At 40.0% G+C, this 20,917-nt stretch overlaps 1 protein-coding gene and 1 non-coding gene across 3 annotated transcripts in view; one reads left to right on the top strand and one right to left on the bottom strand.

Annotated features, from left to right (window-relative positions):
* cher (filamin protein cher) overlaps nt 1-20,917 on the bottom strand; it is a 1,020,924-nt gene that overhangs the window by 544,759 nt on the left and 455,248 nt on the right. The gene's annotated exons all lie outside the window — the stretch shown is intronic.
* On the top strand, nt 13,564-13,682 carry LOC138708286 (5S ribosomal RNA). The gene has a single exon (XR_011334691.1). It is a non-coding gene; the product is annotated as a 5S ribosomal RNA (ribosomal RNA).

The following is a 20,917-nucleotide window of genomic DNA, read 5'->3' as shown; positions in this document are numbered from 1 at the left end:
ATAATTAAAATAGGACGTCTGATCCAGGGAACAACTTTTACAACAGCGCAAGATAATCTGCTTCGCATATTACCCAATTTTTTTTTAGCACTGCATTTATTGCATATATATTTTATGTATTTTAACACGATTCAATTGAGCATAGTTAAAATATGAATTATTAAAATAATGGATTGCCAAGCTAAAGTACTATTACTGCATACTAAATCAATACACTCTCGTTGTTCGTTAATTCTCTGAGATTAAAATGCGTGTACATAAATATTATTTTAAGAAATACAGAAAACGAATGTACAAAATAGCCTATCAAATTTTCTGTGCATAAGAAGCTATTTTAATCTTACCTGTCCTCGATTTACTCAGACGTTACTGTAATAACATTATAGCATTATGTCCATCTAGAGAAACTACAGTTTCCAATGGTGAAATAATAACTAATTATACAAATCAGTTAATTTACGAGCTTGTGATATTACTTCATACAAACACAGAAACATTCCCTGTAGGCTATGTTTAATAGCTTTCGATTGTTTGTTGATGTCCAAGGCCCCTGTTTCGATTGTTGTTGTCCAAGGCCCCTTATAGACGAAGTCATTTGTTCTTAATTCATTGCACCGTCTTAGATAGCGTTATTTTAATTTTAAAACTCATTTATCTCATTAAATATCAGTCCTATCAAAATGTTGTAAAAAAATAAAACTTAACGGAAATCATTTTTAAAGGAACATCTGTTATGTAACATTTTTTCTCAAATATCAATAATAAGCGAGATATTTCGATTTATTTAATTCAGGCCCCCTTATAACTCCCCTTTTAAATAATGTATTTCGAATGCCATATAGCCTAAAATCTAAGTTACAACAAACTTAATTTATATTCCAGTTTTCATATAAATCGGTTCAGCCATTATCGCGTGAAAAGGTAACAAACATACAGACAGACATACAAACAAAAATTTCAAAAATGCGATTTTCGGTTTCAGGGTGGTTAATTATATATGTTAGGACCAATTACTTTTGGAAAATCGAAACTTACCAGAAAAATTTCGGCTACAGATTTATTATTAGTATAGATAGTACGAGATACGACCGCAATTTTGTACGACTAGTGTAATGAAGGAATGCAAAAAATTATTTTGGAACTTTGCAATGTTAGTCTATCATTAAAATAAAATTAAATCTTAATTCGTCCCTTTTGCAGGAGTCTTCTTCATCCAGTATGTTGTTGGCTGATATGGAGGAGGAGGGGGGGGGGACATGCTCTAAAGGGATTAAATTTGCTTAGCAAATCGATATGGTGACTAACGCTTGCAATGCGTCATAGCTATAATTGTACTGCGCGGTAATTTCAGAGTAATAAGAGTTCAGTTCAGGGATCTGCTAATTTCTTCATATTGTGTTCGGCAATGGAATAGTACCGCAGTAGCATTAAGAGGTTTTTATAATTTGAACTGATATGTGCAGGTATATTGACCCCCCCCCCCCTCCCACCGCTGGCCGACGCGGACTGCAATGACAACAGTAAGCCACACGTCATACGTAAGCCTTTCTTCTTCTTCATCTTTGCTCGCCTGGCAAATACAGTCTTGGATTTCACATATTCAATTTTTCACAGTCCCAACTCCCTTGCATGGACGTGTTTTCACGTACCTTTAAAGTTTCTCCTCTCATTCATTCAGTCTATTCGCAAGCCTGAGGGTTTTCCGTGGTTTTCCCTAAGGAGCTAAGACAAATGTAGGGATGAGCCCAGAAAGAAAAGGGCATTCACTTCCTTAGACCCTGGTAACTGCTCTTTTTAGAGGAAGGAGGAGGAGAAAGAAACCCCCCCACCCCCACCGACGTGGACTGCAATGACAACAGTAAGCAACACGTTATATGTAAAGCCTTTATTATTATTATTATTATTATTATTATTATTATTTACAATGGGACTAAAGGTGGTGTAGATACACTATGTCAAATGTGCCACAATCTTTCCTGCAATAGAAAGACGAGGCGCTGGCCACTAGCAATATTTTACAACATGCTAAATATTGCAAGTATAAATTCATGGATAATTTATAGTTAGAAGAACTCAGAAAACAATATCAAGAAAACAATTCATTTTCCAATTGTGTGAAGAGCTGACAAAACCGTGGATGCAGCACCGCTTTGCACGTCCTACTTTACACCGATCTCTGCGGGCAACAATTGAAGAACATCTGAACATTGCTGTGCAACAACAATGCCAGGTAATGCAGCCAGATGGTGAACGTACTGTTTGCTATAAATGTCCTGCAAAGAAGAGGAGAATGATGACAACATTTTGTGGACTTTGCAAAAAGGGGTTCTGCAGAGAACATCGCGCTGTTGTTTGCACTAATTGTAAATAGGACAATAACATGAACGTAAAGACTTTATGACAAACTTAAAATTAAATGAACACTAATGGCTACGAAAAGTGTAAAAGTTGTTAAATGTGTGATATTGAGTTGATTTCAGTTAATTAAAATGTGAGTAGTAAAAATTACGAATGCTTACCTTTAACATGAGTACAGTGATGATTACCTGTCTAGGGTTAAGTAGTCGCGTGGTGAGTTTAGGAATTCCCAGACCACCTCTAAGATTGTTTAAAATAAAGGTATTGTAATCGTACGTTTCTGTCTTTTGTCAATAGTAACGTTGACCTTTCTTTTTCGAGAAAACAAAATCTGTTGTACAGTTAAAGGTACTGAAATAGTAAGAAATTTTCTGAAATCCCCACGCGTTTGCAAGTGTAAGTCTCTGTTGTAACCTGTTGATTTACGAGAGACTGCGTGTGCTTCCGTACAGTGTTTCTAAAATGTGCAGTAACGAGTCAGAAATCATTGGAATGTAGTGTAGGTGTGTTTGTTATAACCGGGAATCAATCCGCAGTACTTGACCAATCAACTACGGGAAATATCAGAAAAATTGGCAGGAGTTAGCAAGAAAAACAAAGGTAAAATATCACGTGAACGAGCACCGATACCGAGCACTATGTACAATATACCCTAGAGAAAAAGACAAGAAAACAAAAGTCAACCGCTGCAAGTGTTACGAAGTGGTGTGTGAAACATATAATGAAGAATGTCTGCGGGAAGCGCATCTAGTGAGATAAAGGGTGAAATGGAGGATTCTGCTAAAAATAAAGAAAGGAAGAAAAATGTTTACAGTTAATACAAGTATTGTTTTCTCTTGTGGGTTTATGTTTAGTATAATAGATGTGTGTGTGTGTGTGTGTGTGTGTGTGTTTCATTAAAAATTAGCATATCCTTAATGAATACATCCTAAGTGGTATAAATGAAATTGTATAAACTGCAGGGAATCTTAAAATATGAAAATTGCGATAGTTGTTTTCTTTACAGTCCGACCTTTTTTAATAAACTAGTGTGAGATATGAAGTTTTGCACATTTAAGGGTTGTTAACATGAATGTAAGGAATATATATTATGATATGATATGATATGATTCTCAAATACTCTGTCCTGCTGACCCTTCACATTTCTGTATTCGGGCGAGTGTGTATTCTTCTTCTTCTTCTTCTTCTTCTTCTTATTATTATTATTATTACTATTACTATAATTATTATTATTATTATTATTATTATTATTATTATTATTATTATTATTGTGTGAAGAGTTGTATCGGAAGTGCTTTATAGACTAAATTAATAATTTCTATCTTAACTGAAATATTTACATTATATTTCACACAGTATAGTTACAGGTAGCATAAATTCAGATAATGGTTTTTATATGGGAATCTACTTCTTGTGTTTAGAGGCTACATTTATACAGAGTTAATAATTTCTCCCCTATGTAACATATTTCCATGAAATTTTATACGCATCTATGCAAAAACGAATTATGCTCGTGTAATTAGGGAATTAGGGAAAAATTAGTGTTTCTGATAATTTTTAATGTTTTAATAGAAATTATGCTCCTAAAAGATGACTAGCCTGCCATATTTTTCGCAGTTGGTAACAAAATGCTAGATTCATGGATATACTCCATAATTTAGTTGTTCATTATATGTTCAAGAAGTGTTGAATTTTTCTTGGAGAAATTAAGCTCCTTCATCCAGACTCTGAAAAGTGGCTGCTGTCGAATTCGTAAAGCGCCACCAAGAGATGAATATAACATCTAAGTTTGCAGGATGTAGCAGCTAAATTTTAAGCCGTATAGAGTTTAATATTTGATTAATGTGTGGGTAGAAGAATTGAAAGTTAACTCAGGTTTACTTGTAATGCACAGCCTGTTAAATATGTCGTAAAAAAAAAAAAAAAAAAAAAAAACTAGTTGCACAAATCTCAGTAAACGTGCCAATTAAATGAATGCTAACGTATTATAGATTGCTTTTCGCGTATTAAATGAAAGTACACATCTTGTCCTATGACCTCCATAAGGGAAGGTTTAACAATATAAAACAGCCACTGACCCCACGAACAAAAATCAACTGAAGAGCGTGACTTAAAAAAAAAAAAAAAAAAAAAAAAAAAAAAAAAAAAAAAAAACTCATGTTTTGTCCCACCTCTTACTGATATTGATGTTTTGTATGTTGTTGTGCACAATGCCTAGCTTTTGTTTAAGCCTAGATATTACTTAAACTTCGGTTATGATGAAGTTGATTTTCTTACATAGTTTTGCGTTCTGGACAACTGTGCGCCGGCATCTCTCGGAACATCCGAGATCAGGTCCCTATCCCCTCCACCGCAAAGTCAAATAGCGTCTGTCACTTGATTTTGAATATTAAACAAACATACCATCACGGCATTTCCGTTATGGCATCTGGTGTCATCAATAAGCTACAAATAAAGGAAAGAAAGAAAGAAAGAAAGAAAGAAAGAAAGAAAGAAAGAAAGAAAGAAAGAAAGAAAGTAGCACAGTCACTGTCCTGAACAAGGTACGCAAGTATTATTTTAATTAATGCGTATCGCCTACCAGCCGCCGAAACTATTCGACAGGAGAGTGAATATCCTACACGGTCCTGTAAAAATGTTCTGAATACACTAAATGACGTGTAATTTTTTTTCTATTATTAGGACAATTGAACGTGTCATTGCTCCTGCGGGTTGCTTTGTTTCACACCACAGAGAATTCAGGTTCTCTACCCCCCGGGATTCTAGAGATAAGAGAGCGATGAGGTTAAAGGAGTAGGCGTTTGTTCGTGTTTTTGTTTTTACTTTAGAAAAATTGCGAAACGTGACGCAATAGCGATAAGTTTTATGAACAAGTTTGCTGAATCGACCAATTGAAGGTAATTTATATTTTGCTAAAGAAGAGAGGAGATTAATGAAATCAGTTATTGTAATAATCGTAGTAGATTGAAGGAATTGTTTGTATTCAAACTCCTTTTGTGAAATAAGCTGCTCGGATGCTTATCAGGGTGACGGTTATAAATGTTATCGTAATACCCACCCGAGGTCACAAAGGTCACAGTCTTCCGCTTGTCCTTTCCTAAGCAGACCACGTCTGTACTATCGAAAATAATGAGTCACAGTTATAGTTTCGTGAAAGTAAAAAATGTTAGATAGGAGACAAGTAGCTACTCTTATACAATCATAATCACATTTTGTATCCAATATAGTATAAACGAGCTACATGTAAGTACTGTGTAAAGTTTCATTAAAACAATATATTATATATGAGACAAGTCACTAATTTTTGTCAAAACGCATCGTCTATAAAGGGGTAGTTTCTCCTCTTATACAGTAGTGACTATAGTGCGAAGTTTCATGGAAATATGTCACATTTTTAGTCCAGCTAGATTTGCTTTCTGGACCACTTTGAGCCTTGGCGCTTGTGATCGGTCGGACGGAGGATCACTCGTCCCGGCGGCGTTAACCCTTAATTTGGTAAATATATATAATGTGCAATATTATAGAACTGTGAAATTTTTTTTTAATTTTCCTAAGAAACTTTGTTATCCATCGTTCTATTAAAAAATTGTTTATTAACCTATAGGATACATTGCGATATTTGTCAAACAGGCTGTGGGAAAATGCTGATACGGTGAGGAATGGAAAGGGAGAAACCATTTATATTATTGAGGTGACCTTGAACTGAGGGTAGTAGGAACGAGACCTGGAGTACGGTACAACCGGCTCTTCCGAGAAATAACTAGTGGCCCTGAAAAGGGCCTTTTTGCGGGCAGGAGTACCTTTGTTAATTCAAGCCCTCTCGCCGCGGATGCGCCTAGCCAGCTGAATATCCTTGGGCATAATGGTCACGCGCTTGGCGTGGATGGCGCAAAGGTTGGTATCCTCGAAGAGACCGACGAGGTATGCCTCGCTTGCCTCCTGCAAGGCCATTACGGCTGAGCTCTGGAAACGGAGGTCGGTTTTGAAATCCTGAGCGATTTCACGCACCAAGCGCTGGAAAGGCAGCTTGCGGATGAGGAGCTCGGTGCTCTTCTGGTAACGACGGATCTCGCGAAGAGCAACTGTACCAGGTCGGTATCGATGGGGTTTCTTCACGCCTCCAGTAGCCGGTGCGCTCTTCCTAGCGGCCTTCGTTGCCAGCTGCTTTCGTGGAGCCTTGCCTCCCGTGGACTTACGCGCAGTTTGCTTCGTACGTGCCATCGCTTACTCCTTCGTCCTCGCAACCCAAGTTGACGCAATACAGTCGCGCCCGCTGAAAAAAAAAAAAAAAAAAAAATCGAAGGAGAATTGGGAGGAAAATTTAAAAGGTACGCAAAACGCGTCCTTGCAAGGGGTTGGGGGCTGTACAAAACTAAATATGTGAGCTCCAAGCCTGTTGGCCACTAGTCTCACTCCGGGTTACGCTGCTCCCCTGAAGGAGCTCTAGAAAATTTTGAAGGGGAAGCCGAAATTGGACGTAACCTCTTAGGTACCACATACGCGAGGGGGGCTGAGACTGATCAATTGATCACGGAACGGGGCGAGGAGGAGTTGGCTGGTGTGTGCCGTTAGGATGGCAAGACGCCGTCATCTGTTGTTCGATGACAAAGCAGGTGAAGGCTTTCGGAAGAAGCGCCGTGAAATCTAAACTGCAATTTGAGGGGTCCCTGTCCTTTCAATTTGCGTCTTATTGAGTGACTTCGTATGTTTAATATACTATTAATATTATCTGAAATAGGGCATACATAATTTATAAGGAAGGTGGAATATATATGGGGAAGGGCATATAGGTCCGTGGCCCATTTCTTATAGGGCTCATCCCGACATTTGTCTTACGCCTGAGGAAAACCACGGAATACCTTAGGCAGGATGAGTTGTCTCATATAAGAGACTAGCCAATTTGGCTATTCTGTTGGAGGTCATGAGCCTTGTTGATTTGTCTCAATTTCGAGACCAGCCATTTGGCTATATGATGGCTCAATTGCGAAGAGGGGGGAGAGATGTGATTGTTAATTAAGGGGATTCATGGGGGTATGAGTGCAGGTCCGTGGCCCATTTCTTTTAGGGCTCATCCCGACATTTGTCTTAGCGCCTTAGGAAAACCACGGAAAAACCTTAGGCAGGATGAGTTGTCTCAATATCAGAGACTAGCCAGTTGGCTCTTAGGTTGAATGACTCTATGAATCGATGGATATATACTAGCCAATTGGCTTTTATTAGATTTCCATCGATCAACAATGTAGATATGTTATGGAGGGATTTTGTTTAGCCCAGTTAAGACAAGGTCATTTTACAGCGGTTGCACTATCCAAGGAGTCTCATGGAGTTGGGTCGTGGCTACCAAAACCTGGGAGTAACGCCAGCCTCCCTGTCCTCCTGTCTCAATAGTATAGCTAATGGTCCTGTCTGGTGTCTACGCCGTAACCTAGGATCATACTGGCCGAGGCCAGATATGACCTGACGCAGCAGTCGTCACGGACGATCACGGCGGGCAACTTTTCATCGTTCCGACAACTACGAAGAAGGGAAAGAAGAAAAAGAAGACTCACACTACCACGACTGGGACTACACTCGACCAACCTACAACTGACTCCCATGAGACCACTACGCTACAGACTAAATTGACAACACTAGACCCGTGGACCGAACTAAAAAACTGGCCGTCTGAAAGAGCGAACCGATCAGTAATGGTCGAAGACGCTGACCCAGACTTACTAGCGACGCTCCAACCTCCTCATCGAGCCGACACATTGACACTTGGACCAAGAACGAGAGTGTTCACATTCTCGACACGACTCAAACTACAGAAAGCTACGAGACCCGACCCAAAGCAATTCGGGAAGAAAGCCCGCTACATTGCGCCACCGACCGCAACTCTACAAGGACCTTGGACGCTACCGACTGATCCTCCTGCACCATCCCGATCCGTGAAACCCGACCGGCCCTCAGAAGGTCCTTCCTCTGAACCCACCAGACCCGAAACCCCTCCACTGCAACACATTCAGGACTCGTACTTTTACACCACGAGTGAATCTGCCTCTTCTGAAGGTTCAAATGAATCCGAAGGAGAGGTAGACCAAGACTGGCAGAACGCCAAGTCACGGCGCAAGAAGAAGACTCGACCAACCGCGAGCGCCGTTTCGACCACGGCAGCCGAGAAGGTCACGCCCAGTCCACAACCTGCTCCCCAGAATTCCCTTGCACCCACACCACCACCAGACCGAGACACCACAGCCGCAAGTGAACGACTCAAGAGCAGAACGACTGTGAAAATCACTAGACACACGACTGACAACAATAACCCACTGTTCATCCAGAAGCTTATAAGACAGAACAACTTAAACATGGAAACTCCGAGACAATACTGGGCCTACTCTACAGGAACGACGACACTTACCTTCCCGACGATTGACGAGGCGGAACGATTTGTTAAAGCCATACCGGCCAGAACTTTTGGACCGTCCGCACAACTTTTCATCGTCCATACACCATCTCACCAAGGACAAAGACTTCCACGAAACCGAGAGATCAGTGTCGTCATGAAGAATGTCGGCACCCAGATCCCGGAGGACGAATTGTTGCAGATTCTACGGGAAAAGTTCCCTGGAATCAAGCGCATCTCTAGAATAACCTCCGCCCAGACTAACCAGCCGACGCAGATGGTTCGACTTATAGTACAAGACGTGACCACAGCCGACCAACTTCTATGTGGAATCAACATAGCCGGACGTAATTACAAAGTCGAGCCAGCCCACGAGACAGTATTCCACAGACCGTGTCAGAACTGCGCCCAGTATGGACATGACAAAACCGACTGCCGAAACGACAAGACGTGTTTCACTTGCGGAAAAAATCCCGTCCACTGCAAACACCCACCAGACAACCAAGTCAAGTTCTGCGCCAGCTGCAAGAGCGATACCCACTATACGGGCCAAGCACGCTGTCCAAACTACCCCCGACATAACCCAACCCAACAAACTCCAACCCACATCCCGGTTCAAACACCCCAACAGATCCCTCCACCAATTCCTAAACCCTCACAATCCAGTCCAATCCAACTTCCCGAACCAAGACCTGGAATATCGTACGCCAGTGCGGTAAACCCGACAACGACCGACACGACAGAACCAACAACGGAACCGACACAGACTAACACCGAACAAATCGTAGCAGCAGCTCTAAATTCTGCAATGCAGAAAATAGAAAGCTACATCGACCAACAGATCAACAGACTGCGAGATGAAATTGTGATGTTCACAATTTCACTCCTCACGACAGACGCCCAACCCAAGACAAGACGAACGACTTTAGCAACAGCTAACCAGACAGCAAGACGGCTCTTACGCAGACAAGTTGCTCACCACTTTGTGGGTAACAAACTACAACTATCACTAGCACCACTGAAACGTGACACGACCAACCACAGACAAGCAACCAACAGCGGCCCTTCATAGGGCCGCGCGACAAAAGTAAACCACAACCAACACAGACAACAGCTTCATCCAGCCACATAAATCTGCAAGATAACAGCATCCAAGGCCAACGCAGCAGCCTGGTGTGAGCGGAGAAGACGCTGACCCGTAGAGAGTCCAACGAGCGAAGCCTAGCCGGGACCACGCCTCAACTGTCGCTACAGACAAAACATCGTAACCTGAAGAGGGCATATGTAAGACCCTAAAACAGGTTGCCCTTTGGGCAAACAACTTTGAGCTTGAGCTTGAGCCGTCGAGATCACTTTTAACCTTCGTCACACGAGCAACATGACTGGACGCGGCAAGGGAGGCAAGGGTCTTGGCAAAGGTGGAGCGAAGCGCCACAGGAAGGTTCTCCGAGATAATATTCAGGGCATCACGAAGCCGGCCATTCGTCGTCTCGCCCGACGTGGAGGCGTAAAGCGTATCTCCGGCCTCATCTACGAGGAGACGAGAGGTGTTCTCAAGGTCTTTCTGGAGAACGTAATCCGTGACGCTGTAACATACACCGAGCACGCGAAGCGGAAGACAGTCACGGCCATGGACGTGGTATACGCCTTGAAGAGGCAGGGGAGGACTCTCTACGGGTTCGGCGGTTAGACTGCCTACACACGTCTGCTGCCGAATCCGTCGGCAAAACGGCCCTTTTCAGGGCCATAAAATCCGTCTAAAAAGGGCAGTAGTTGTCGAGATTAATTTAATTCACCTTTACTGTGTGACCACTAGCTCAACAGGCCAGTGCGGAAAACAGAACTTATTTCGTAGGGGCACTTCAGTATCAGCAAAAGACGTTGTAAGAAATGCCTCTCCGTTTTTCAAATGGGTCTGACCCCAACGCTTGGTATATCAAGTGGAAAGACCGGATTCCTCTGTGAAGCCTTGCTCCTCGGATTATGTTACCTGTTACTGTAAACTTCTGTAAGTCAATAATCACTGTCCGAAGAATTGGTGGGTAATATGACAACGCAGGTAGGCAATGCTCACCAGACCGTAACAAGGAACCGAGGGGATTGACACATACTGAACATCACATCACCACGTTTTTGCAATGCCAACTTTTAGGTCATAGGAATCCAGTGTGGTAAACACTGGGGAGAAGAGGTACACATCGCATGTCAGAACACAGGACTTCGTCCTGTCAGACAACTTCCACGTATAGCTTGCGTCATTTCGGTTCGAACGAAACGACAGAGAGAGGGGAAATTCGAACGCAAATTGTCAAAGCCTTCGATTCCTACGAGAAGGTCATGTCATCATCTCAGTATTGGGGTTCCTGCGCGTGCGGCCAATATGTGCACCAACAAACAAACGCATTAGGAACTCTATTATAACGCCGTAAGTTGTTCACCAGTTATCGATTTCTTATTCAAAATTAGTTTCATTCGTAGTATGTAGTAAAGTAAACTAGTATATTCAAACGTATATGTCTAAAACCACGATGGGCACCAAAGAAGGGGACTTGTGATTATTTTCACGATAATCTCCATTACTCTAATATGATAGAAATATATTACATAAATTTCGAAGCCAACTATGTACCTTGGCATCATCATCTAATTTAATTCGTATTGTGTTAAATTATATAATAATAATGAAACCTTTCTATATGCATCAGTATAATGTGTTATCACACAATAGCCTAGTAAATGTACAACGGTTTCAAGTACTTCAGTGCGAACCTGGGACAACGACATCGTTCAGAGCACAAAATTACAGAATGATGATATTAAATCAGCCCACCGGTATAGAGAGAGAGAGAAAGTTGACACGCGTAATGAAATTACATTACGAAGCCGTGAGAGAGGATTAACAATACTGGCTATTTCTGACTTTTGTGAGGTTAGTGGGGCCCTTAAAAGGGCCGTTTTACGGAGAAGGGGCTTAAGCCTTCTTCTCGGTTTTCTTCGGGAGGAGAACCGCCTGGATGTTGGGCAACACACCACCCTGGGCGATGGTGACGCCGGACAGGAGTTTGTTCAGCTCCTCGTCGTTGCGAATGGCGAGCTGTAAGTGACGAGGAATGATCCTAGTCTTCTTGTTGTCACGAGCTGCGTTGCCAGCCAACTCGAGAACTTCGGCCGCCAGGTACTCCATCACCGCGGCCAGGTAGACTGGCGCACCGGCACCAACTCGCTCTGCGTAATTGCCCTTACGCAAAAGACGGTGGATACGGCCTACCGGGAACTGCAACCCAGCACGGCTGGATCGAGACTTTGACTTTCCCTTCACCTTGCCTCCCTTTCCACGACCCGACATGATGCTACTCCTACTTGCAGCTGTTTAACTACAAGAACGACGCCTCGCCCAAAATGATGCAGGGCCCGACGGTAACCTTCACTTTTACGCCAACGTCAATAATCGACAGCGGACCAATCGTAAAGTCACAAACGTTTGCGCTGTTTCTATTGGCTCGCACTGGGAAGGCAGTACGGCATTGTCCCTGCGACTTAAATATTTTTCTCCCTCCGGGCTCATCATCAGACGAGCACCATGCCCCCCAAAGCTTCCGGAAAGGCTGCCAAGAAGGCCGGCAAGGCCCAGAAGAATATTTCGAAGGGCGATAAGAAGAAGAAGCGCAAGAGGAAGGAGAGCTACGCCATTTACATCTACAAGGTTCTGAAACAAGTTCACCCAGACACGGGAATCAGTTCAAAGGCTATGAGCATCATGAACAGCTTCGTTAACGACATCTTCGAGCGCATCGCCGCGGAAGCTTCGCGGCTCGCGCATTACAACAAGCGGTCGACCATCACCAGTCGGGAGATCCAGACAGCCGTCCGTCTCCTGCTACCCGGTGAGCTGGCCAAGCACGCCGTCAGTGAAGGGACCAAGGCCGTCACAAAATACACTAGTTCCAAGTAAGCGGGAGTGCTTGCTAGGGAATCAGCAACCGGCCCTTTTAAGGGCCACAAGTTATTCATAACAGAGTAGATGAATGAAGAACAACAGCGTTTCCCACCGAGTGAAAATTTAAATAATCACCCCGATAACACTTCTAGGATAGATAATACATTATAGGCAGTCCATGGGAGACTTGGATCCACGAGGCAAATTCGTTTCCTTAATAGTTTCGTACGACTTATATGAGAGCGCGGTGTCATTCCTACTCACTTGGCAGCATTAATTGTTGAGGGAAAACAACTTAGAAGGTAACTTGTCGACCGCGGTCATAATCCTTCCGCAGGCCACTACTGAGAATCTGTGGACATACGGGTAATCTATCTTTATTGAAACTCGGGTTCATAACATACGACTGATACTTTATATATCTGTCACGTAATCCATCAAGAGACAAATGTCCCCCCCCCCCCTAGTCAGTAGCGAGCTTCAGTCCATTCGTAGTAGCCGCCGGTGCAAGAAGTGAATTGAAGTTTGTGTGAAGTTCCGTAGTATGGCATGAAAATGATGTCGAAAATCCGACTACAGTTCCACAACCATGTGGTTGAAAGGAGGCTCCGCTGTTGAACAACAATCCACCTGTGGCTTAACTTAGAATGCCGACTAGCTGTTTTATTAATCCCGTGTCAATCCAGCAGTGTGTGACGTTGAAACGTAACCAAACTGCCGTTGATAGATAGATTTATCATCTATCCCAATGACATCCAACGAGCTTGGTAATTTAGGTACAGAGTCTAAGCAGGCAGTTTACGTGTGTGTGTGAGCGAGTGCAGGTTTTATCGAGTGCACCCCAATCCCATCGTCCTCAAGTGCCTACAGATTACGCAGTTTCATCGGCAACGGCCATACCATGTTGAAAATACCGGTTCTCGTCCGATCACCGAAGTCAAGCAACATTGGGCGTGGTCAGTACTTGGATGGGTGACCGCTTGGGAACACCACGTGCCGTTGGCGATTTTTTTTTTTACGTCACTATTTCCAGCGTGTTCTAATAAGACTTATGGGATATTATGTTCCCTTCCCTATTCCAGCTATAGCTTGGATGATGACGCCGCTGCATAATTGTAGAGTAATTGATAATTCTTAAGTACTTGCAGCTCCGTATTGAAACTTATGACTGGTAGCATATTCATATGAGACGGTTCACTTCTCTGCGTTTTCTCGAAGAAGGGAATATGTATTCAGGGGATTGTGAACGTACCTCGCGCTCTCCCTAGAAGTTAGAGACATTTTAGGTAAAGAATGTAATATACTGTACATATATGGCTAATTAAAATCCCATTAGTTACTACATTTCAGTGGGTAGTACAAATTCCATAATGAAAATATCTCTGTCCTAGTAGTTGTATCCTTTAAAGAAGCTCGTTGTTTTCCCATGATGAAGGGCAGAACTTGGTCGGTAGAAATTTAAACAGACTGCATTATCAGACCAGGCGTTATTTCAATATCAGCGTTTAGTTTAGGAAATATAGCAATAGCGGAGTTGGGAGAAGTAGTTATAGCATGTACAGTAAGTATAAACAGTTCGCTGTACTGTACAGTGAATATAAATATTTGAATGTACGATGGCAAAACATCAGACATACAGTACGTAGCTCACATATCTTTAAAAATAAATAAATAAATAAATAAATAAAAATAAAGAAGACATTCTGAGGAGTGAGTGGAAAGTGCATATTATAATGAATATTTTTAACTCTCAGTTGACATTGAGAGAGAAAGCCATGCATCGGGGAACCGGTGACTGTTTTTGCGTTACCTTCTGCTATTGGCGTTGTTGGTTAGTAACGAATGAAAGGGGTAGGACGCGGAATCAAATGTCAAAAAACGATAGGGAAATAATAGTAACTGGTTGTATTTCGATCGAGCTCGGCGTGCTGATTCACCAGTGGGGTGTTTCACAAAGTTTACAATCTTTGGAAATTGTGAACTCTGTTTGTAAACTTCTGTTTCACAATCTTTGTTTGTAAAGGTGGACTGTACAAAGGAAATCAAATCTTTACGAATGAAATTTTGCGCTCTTTACAAGTGATATGTTTGTTTCACAACGAAGGAGTAATTTTACAAACGTGTAAACTAAACTTTACTAGTGAAGTTAGCACATTTTCTACAGTAGCCCTGTTGAAATAGCTTCTAATTGTGAATGAAAAAAATAAACACATATGTATAAAATCAATTTTATAGTAACAGGGTACCATTAAGAATTACACTGAAGCAGTTGTGATGTTATTGAGTAGTTCTAGCGACTCAGACGAAGATTTTGCATTTAGGCCTAACGTAGAATTTTCCGGCCACGTTCGTATCATTGTACGAATATTAATGAAAGGTTTCGAATGAATCCCGCGCTATACTTCAGAATACCGCGTTAGTTCTTATATACGAGGAACGTATTTAATAAATACTCGCACTTAAAGAAGAAAAACTTTGCACCGAAAACCAATCACTTAATAATGCAATGTCGGCATTACTTACGCAGTATTCTGAAGTCGTTCCGAATCCCATTTCGCTGTAATCTCTCCTACAAGATATGGGACATCACATGCAACATCTGAAAGGGAAAAGTGGTGCCCTAACCTCAAAGCGAGAACTGCATTGGTTGCATAGTAGCTCTCAGTTCCCTGCGTTAGCAGATAAGAACGGAATTTATAAGATTACAGTGTGCAAAAGTTCACACATGGTAGTTGATGTTGTTACAAGATTGAAAAAACTCGAGGCGGGTTATTGATCACCGAATGTGCTTACTCGGGCAAAGGATTTTTATGCTCCTCCTGCTGGGTTCCCTAATGTTGGCGAGGTTATGGATGAAACAATAAAATATACTGATGGACCAGCAGAGAGCGAAGTTGATTTTAATGGATGGACATGTTAGCTGCTCTATCAACTGCATATAACTACGTGGGTCAAATCCATTATTTATCAATTATTTGAATGAATTTCGCGCTAACTTTCGTCAGTTAAGTCGTAGGCTAATTAATGCATTGGTATGCTCGACCAATTGCATGCCGCGAAACTCCGTTGTCGCCGATGTAGCAAAATCTAAATAAAATATATATAAAAAAATATAAACATGTCCATCGATAGTTCTAAAATTACAGCTACTTTACCTCTGATCCTTAGTGATTTTTGTAAACTGTCGTTGGCGATTTTGTTCAACCAATTATGCGTATTTGTAAGTTTGTTTCGCCGATTTTGTAAAGTTCGTTAAAACATACAAGTGAATAAGATTGCATTGTGAAACACAGTTAACAAGCATATGTAATATTTCCGTTGTTAATTGTATATTGTTAATTTGTAATTTGTTAGCGTTGTGAAACATGCCCCCATTTACCTTTAGAGGTAATATCTACATTAATATTTAGTTAAAATTTAAAGAAATTTTAAACGAATGGAAGCTGCATTTTAATTCACCCCAAATTACTATGTTCCCTTTCAGATTATCAGCTGTTGTTGTTGTTGTTGTTGTATTGTAAGTTCTCACTTATTGTTAGCTAGCCGTACCCGTTCGCTCCGCTCCACCTGTTAGAAATAAATATAAAGTAATTACATAATTAAAATAGGACGTCTGATCCAGGGAACAACTTTTACAACAGCGCAAGATAATCTGCTTCGCATATTACCCAATTTTTTTTTAGCACTGCATTTATTGCATATATATTTTATGTATTTTAACACGATTCAATTGAGCATAGTTAAAATATGAATTATTAAAATAATGGATTGCCAAGCTAAAGTACTATTACTGCATACTAAATCAATACACTCTCGTTGTTCGTTAATTCTCTGAGATTAAAATGCGTGTACATAAATATTATTTTAAGAAATACAGAAAACGAATGTACAAAATAGCCTATCAAATTTTCTGTGCATAAGAAGCTATTTTAATCTTACCTGTCCTCGATTTACTCAGACGTTACTGTAATAACATTATAGCATTATGTCCATCTAGAGAAACTACAGTTTCCAATGGTGAAATAATAACTAATTATACAAATCAGTTAATTTACGAGCTTGTGATATTACTTCATACAAACACAGAAACATTCCCTGTAGGCTATGTTTAATAGCTTTCGATTGTTTGTTGATGTCCAAGGCCCCTGTTTCGATTGTTGTTGTCCAAGGCCCCTTATAGACGAAGTCATTTGTTCTTAATTCATTGCACCGTCTTAGATAGCGTTATTTTAATTTTAAAACTCATTTATCTCATTAAATATCAGTCCTATCAAAATGTTGTAAAAAAATAAAACTTAACGGAAATCATTTTTAAAGGAACATCTGTTATGTAACATTTTTTCTCAAATATCAATAATAAGCGAGATATTTCGATTTATTTAATTCAGGCCCCCTTATAACTCCCCTTTTAAATAATGTATTTCGAATGCCATATAGCCTAAAATCTAAGTTACAACAAACTTAATTTATATTCCAGTTTTCATATAAATCGGTTCAGCCATTATCGCGTGAAAAGGTAACAAACATACAGACAGACATACAAACAAAAATTTCAAAAATGCGATTTTCGGTTTCAGGGTGGTTAATTATATATGTTAGGACCAATTACTTTTGGAAAATCGAAACTTACCAGAAAAATTTCGGCTACAGATTTATTATTAGTATAGATAGTACGAGATACGACCGCAATTTTGTACGACTAGTGTAATGAAGGAATGCAAAAAATTATTTTGGAACTTTGCAATGTTAGTCTATCATTAAAATAAAATTAAATCTTAATTCGTCCCTTTTGCAGGAGTCTTCTTCATCCAGTATGTTGTTGGCTGATATGGAGGAGGAGGGGGGGGGGACATGCTCTAAAGGGATTAAATTTGCTTAGCAAATCGATATGGTGACTAACGCTTGCAATGCGTCATAGCTATAATTGTACTGCGCGGTAATTTCAGAGTAATAAGAGTTCAGTTCAGGGATCTGCTAATTTCTTCATATTGTGTTCGGCAATGGAATAGTACCGCAGTAGCATTAAGAGGTTTTTATAATTTGAACTGATATGTGCAGGTATATTGACCCCCCCCCCCTCCCACCGCTGGCCGACGCGGACTGCAATGACAACAGTAAGCCACACGTCATACGTAAGCCTTTCTTCTTCTTCATCTTTGCTCGCCTGGCAAATACAGTCTTGGATTTCACATATTCAATTTTTCACAGTCCCAACTCCCTTGCATGGACGTGTTTTCACGTACCTTTAAAGTTTCTCCTCTCATTCATTCAGTCTATTCGCAAGCCTGAGGGTTTTCCGTGGTTTTCCCTAAGGAGCTAAGACAAATGTAGGGATGAGCCCAGAAAGAAAAGGGCATTCACTTCCTTAGACCCTGGTAACTGCTCTTTTTAGAGGAAGGAGGAGGAGAAAGAAACCCCCCCACCCCCACCGACGTGGACTGCAATGACAACAGTAAGCAACACGTTATATGTAAAGCCTTTATTATTATTATTATTATTATTATTATTATTATTATTATTATTTACAATGGGACTAAAGGTGGTGTAGATACACTATGTCAAATGTGCCACAATCTTTCCTGCAATAGAAAGACGAGGCGCTGGCCACTAGCAATATTTTACAACATGCTAAATATTGCAAGTATAAATTCATGGATAATTTATAGTTAGAAGAACTCAGAAAACAATATCAAGAAAACAATTCATTTTCCAATTGTGTGAAGAGCTGACAAAACCGTGGATGCAGCACCGCTTTGCACGTCCTACTTTACACCGATCTCTGCGGGCAACAATTGAAGAACATCTGAACATTGCTGTGCAACAACAATGCCAGGTAATGCAGCCAGATGGTGAACGTACTGTTTGCTATAAATGTCCTGCAAAGAAGAGGAGAATGATGACAACATTTTGTGGACTTTGCAAAAAGGGGTTCTGCAGAGAACATCGCGCTGTTGTTTGCACTAATTGTAAATAGGACAATAACATGAACGTAAAGACTTTATGACAAACTTAAAATTAAATGAACACTAATGGCTACGAAAAGTGTAAAAGTTGTTAAATGTGTGATATTGAGTTGATTTCAGTTAATTAAAATGTGAGTAGTAAAAATTACGAATGCTTACCTTTAACATGAGTACAGTGATGATTACCTGTCTAGGGTTAAGTAGTCGCGTGGTGAGTTTAGGAATTCCCAGACCACCTCTAAGATTGTTTAAAATAAAGGTATTGTAATCGTACGTTTCTGTCTTTTGTCAATAGTAACGTTGACCTTTCTTTTTCGAGAAAACAAAATCTGTTGTACAGTTAAAGGTACTGAAATAGTAAGAAATTTTCTGAAATCCCCACGCGTTTGCAAGTGTAAGTCTCTGTTGTAACCTGTTGATTTACGAGAGACTGCGTGTGCTTCCGTACAGTGTTTCTAAAATGTGCAGTAACGAGTCAGAAATCATTGGAATGTAGTGTAGGTGTGTTTGTTATAACCGGGAATCAATCCGCAGTACTTGACCAATCAACTACGGGAAATATCAGAAAAATTGGCAGGAGTTAGCAAGAAAAACAAAGGTAAAATATCACGTGAACGAGCACCGATACCGAGCACTATGTACAATATACCCTAGAGAAAAAGACAAGAAAACAAAAGTCAACCGCTGCAAGTGTTACGAAGTGGTGTGTGAAACATATAATGAAGAATGTCTGCGGGAAGCGCATCTAGTGAGATAAAGGGTGAAATGGAGGATTCTGCTAAAAATAAAGAAAGGAAGAAAAATGTTTACAGTTAATACAAGTATTGTTTTCTCTTGTGGGTTTATGTTTAGTATAATAGATGTGTGTGTGTGTGTGTGTGTGTGTGTTTCATTAAAAATTAGCATATCCTTAATGAATACATCCTAAGTGGTATAAATGAAATTGTATAAACTGCAGGGAATCTTAAAATATGAAAATTGCGATAGTTGTTTTCTTTACAGTCCGACCTTTTTTAATAAACTAGTGTGAGATATGAAGTTTTGCACATTTAAGGGTTGTTAACATGAATGTAAGGAATATATATTATGATATGATATGATATGATTCTCAAATACTCTGTCCTGCTGACCCTTCACATTTCTGTATTCGGGCGAGTGTGTATTCTTCTTCTTCTTCTTCTTCTTCTTCTTATTATTATTATTATTACTATTACTATAATTATTATTATTATTATTATTATTATTATTATTATTATTATTATTGTGTGAAGAGTTGTATCGGAAGTGCTTTATAGACTAAATTAATAATTTCTATCTTAACTGAAATATTTACATTATATTTCACACAGTATAGTTACAGGTAGCATAAATTCAGATAATGGTTTTTATATGGGAATCTACTTCTTGTGTTTAGAGGCTACATTTATACAGAGTTAATAATTTCTCCCCTATGTAACATATTTCCATGAAATTTTATACGCATCTATGCAAAAACGAATTATGCTCGTGTAATTAGGGAATTAGGGAAAAATTAGTGTTTCTGATAATTTTTAATGTTTTAATAGAAATTATGCTCCTAAAAGATGACTAGCCTGCCATATTTTTCGCAGTTGGTAACAAAATGCTAGATTCATGGATATACTCCATAATTTAGTTGTTCATTATATGTTCAAGAAGTGTTGAATTTTTCTTGGAGAAATTAAGCTCCTTCATCCAGACTCTGAAAAGTGGCTGCTGTCGAATTCGTAAAGCGCCACCAAGAGATGAATATAACATCTAAGTTTGCAGGATGTAGCAGCTAAATTTTAAGCCGTATAGAGTTTAATATTTGATTAATGTGTGGGTAGAAGAATTGAAAGTTAACTCAGGTTTACTTGTAATGCACAGCCTGTTAAATATGTCGTAAAAAAAAAAAAAAAAAAAAAAACTAGTTGCACAAATCTCAGTAAACGTGCCAATTAAATGAATGCTAACGTATTATAGATTGCTTTTCGCGTATTAAATGAAAGTACACATCTTGTCCTATGACCTCCATAAGGGAAGGTTTAACAATATAAAACAGCCACTGACCCCACGAACAAAAATCAACTGAAGAGCGTGACTTAAAAAAAAAAAAAAAAAAAAAAAAAAAAAAAAAAAAAAAAAAAAAAAAAACTCATGTTTTGTCCCACCTCTTACTGATATTGATGTTTTGTATGTTGTTGTGCACAATGCCTAGCTTTTGTTTAAGCCTAGATATTACTTAAACTTCGGTTATGATGAAGTTGATTTTCTTAC

The sequence above is a fragment of the Periplaneta americana genome, chromosome 10, assembly GCF_040183065.1.
Source record: "Periplaneta americana isolate PAMFEO1 chromosome 10, P.americana_PAMFEO1_priV1, whole genome shotgun sequence".
Taxonomy (NCBI): domain Eukaryota; kingdom Metazoa; phylum Arthropoda; class Insecta; order Blattodea; family Blattidae; genus Periplaneta; species Periplaneta americana.
The sequence above is the reverse complement of the archived record's forward strand: the minus strand, read 5'-3'. Positions and strand labels throughout refer to the sequence as shown.